This window comes from Adiantum capillus-veneris, chromosome 28 (assembly GCF_014529385.1).
Source record: "Adiantum capillus-veneris isolate H3 chromosome 28, ASM1452938v2, whole genome shotgun sequence".
NCBI lineage: Eukaryota > Viridiplantae > Streptophyta > Polypodiopsida > Polypodiales > Pteridaceae > Adiantum > Adiantum capillus-veneris.
The window spans coordinates 105408571-105411808 of NC_140958.1; the positions used below are offsets into that span (position 1 = coordinate 105408571).

At 44.9% G+C, this 3238-nt stretch overlaps 1 pseudogene; it reads left to right on the forward strand.

The window, feature by feature from the left end:
- Positions 1 to 1152: 1152 nt before the first annotated feature.
- On the forward strand, positions 1153 to 2739 carry LOC147421021 (geranylgeranyl pyrophosphate synthase, chloroplastic pseudogene; annotated as a pseudogene).
- The last annotated feature ends 499 nt before the right edge of the window (positions 2740 to 3238 follow it).

Sequence of the window (3238 nt, forward strand, 5' to 3'; positions counted from 1 at the left end):
TGCAAGAAAAGTAAAGATATGTCAGGATGTGAAATGAAAGGTAAGTCTCCATTCGTCTTGCACTAAAAACAATGAAAGTCTCCCTCACCCAATGCAGCAACACAACACTAAGGGTTTTTTTGAGAAAGCCAAAAAGGGTAAGTATGAACGTTTTTAGAACAAATGATTGATTTATAATTGTTTAGTACAATTTGAAGGCGTGAAATACAAAAGAATTGTGGTATATTAAGAAAGGGTCTCCAAACTAGGGGAGGTAATTGTAAGACAAGACATGATGAGATGGATTTGATTGAAATTTTCTCGAGCCCACACGCAAAGAAAGAGGAGGTAATTTATCTAAATTCTACCTCTTTGAGGTAAAGTTATTTGAGGAGAGGGGAAGGGGGTAACTCTCCCTCTTGTGAAAGCCCTCTCTAACATCTTCACTCGTTTTTGGGACGGTGTCTCCTTAATACCACTAATAACCATGAAGTGACGGGTGAACACTATATTGATGCATCAAGAATATCTCACTAACGGTGCCCAACACGGGAGGAGGGTAACTGCTTCGAGTTACCTTCTCCCCTCTCCACTAATTGCAATTGCAAAACAAACGCAATATTCAATCTCGTGTGCTTGAGGGTGGGGAAGTCCAATCAATCAACTCAAAATTGTTTTTATGATTATCCACCTTCGTGCGGAGGGTATCTAATACCACTAATGCCCAACTAGCCGGGTCCCAACTTGACCCAGCTTGATGTGACAGTGTGGCCTTTTGTGGAGAGTTCAATTCCAATTTCCCACCTTGGCAAAGGAACATAAATAAGGGTACCCCCACTCGAGAGGGGGTAATTGTTATTGGATTACCCCTCCTCCTTCCCATAACTACACCTCTTTGAGGTGCTGTTGGATTTTGCAAAGGTTACCCCCTCTTCCCTTTTCGTCGTGTGTGCTTATGCACATGTCAAATCAAAAAAGTAAGTGTCTTGTCTACCCCCTCCTATGTGGGGGGGCTCTAAAAAATCGAAGCGTGTCCACTATGGTTCAACCCGTGCGACACGCGGGTGTGTGGGCTCAATCACGTAAAACTCATAGAATCCTGTTTGATTGATTGGTGTTTAAATGGCTTAAGCTTAGGCCAGTACTCTACTACTCACCTATAAGAAGAAGGAAACGACGAAGAAGGATCATATTCCTATTTCCAATATCCATTTTCTCATTCCACAGCTATGGCGTCCTCAGCGGGGATCTGCAGCTATGCGCCGTCCACAGGAGCTTCTTTCGCCCACATTAACGCATCCTGTTCTTCTCAGAAGCGCCTGCTATTCCCTTCCCCCTTCTTCTGCCACAACCCTCAGCTCTGCGTTTCATTCTTCCTCCACCCCAAGCTCCACAAGCCCTTGACCATAGTCTGCGACAGCCGCACAGCCGAAGTCTCCCTTCAAGATTTCTCCGTTGTGGAGGCATCCCCTCAGGTATCTCTCTTCGATTTCAAATCCTACATGCAGGTAAAGGCCGGCAATGTCAATGCTGCCCTTGACCAGGCGGTGCCTCTGATTTACCCCATGAGAATTCATGAATCCATGCGCTACTCACTTCTTGCAGGCGGCAAGCGCGTGCGGCCCATGCTCTGTATTGCTGCGTGTGAGCTTGTGAGTGGCCTTGAGGAAACTGCCATGCCCTCTGCATGTGCGATGGAGATGATTCACACTATGTCCCTCATCCATGATGACCTTCCGTGTATGGATAATGATGATTTGAGGCGAGGAAGACCCACCAATCATAAGCATTTTGGTGAAGATGTCGCGGTGCTTGCAGGTGATGCTCTTCTGAGCCTAGCATTTGAGCATATTGTGAGAGAAACGAAGGGAGTATCGGCAGAGCGGATTGTGCGCGTCATCAATGAGCTAGGCCGAACAATTGGGTCGCGAGGTATGGTTGGTGGGCAGATTGTGGATCTAGAGAGTGAGGGAAATAAGTCAGTTGATTTGGATGTATTGAAGTACATACATTTGCACAAGACAGGCATTCTTCTAGAGTGCTCGGTGGTGTCGGGGGCCATTGTGGGCGGGGCTTCAGACGAAGATGTTGAGACGTTAAGGAGCTATGCACGGTGTATAGGGCTTCTGTTTCAAGTGGTTGATGATATCTTGGATGTGACCAAGTCATCTGCAGAGCTTGGAAAGACTGCAGGGAAAGACCTCATCTCTGATAAGGCCACCTTTCCCAAGCTAATGGGGCTCGACAAGGCGCGTCTCTATGCAGATGATCTCAACTGCAAGGCCCGCAAAGAGCTCTCCAAGTTTGATCAAGCCAAGGCTGCCCCATTACTAGCCCTCGCTGACTACATTGCATCGCGACAAAATTAAGGGTGCGGAAAAATGGCCAAGTTCTCGAGATAAGGCCGAATAACATGGCGAAGGCGATGATGAATACAGAGGTTGTGGTAAGAGATGATTTCAAGAAGTATGTTTATCGACATTGATCCTTAATGTGTAAATTGCAAATGCTCTTTTGTTTGGTGTAGCTTGTGTCAATGCGCCATTGGAGAAAGGCCAGCCTATCTGGCAGGATAAGGTAATAGGTAGTAACAGACTAAGAGACTAATCCCTTGTAGGAGCTCTATTACTCTGTTGTAGGCAGTCATATGACAATTCATATGACATTTTTTCATGGCTCATCGACACTGTATTGTAATTTTGAGGATTCAATTACTCAACATAATATATGATGCATGTTGGGTGCATCTTTACTTTGTAATGGGCTTTTGCTGAGTGCGCTTGTTGGGTTCTAGCACTACCATTTCAAGTAGCGGCACACTTTTTGGCTGGCGATAATCACGTTTTAATTGCTAGCCGTGCCGTTGAGTTCTTCGTTTCTTTCTCATTTCATTGAACTTTATTTCAGTGTTTCTCTCTGGGAAGGTGTCTGTGTAGTACCACTAATGCATCATCATTCGGTTTGGGTTTTTGTCTGCCTAGTGACTTCTCTACCGTGTTCAGGGAAGCGATGTTGAACATCACTTACAAGGGAATTATATTTGCAGTTGATTTTTTAGATAAAACCTTGGATTGTGACGATTGTAAGCTTACAAGTTTGCATTACTGTTTACTTTTCGGTCTGACCTAGGTTGTAAAGAAGCAGTGGTTCTCTATCATCATGCCAAACCTGTGCAAGTGCACCATGGTTTTGATTTCTCTAGTGAGGTATGGTAAAGACAACTAAATCTTGTCTATATGGCACATAGCACTCTATCTTG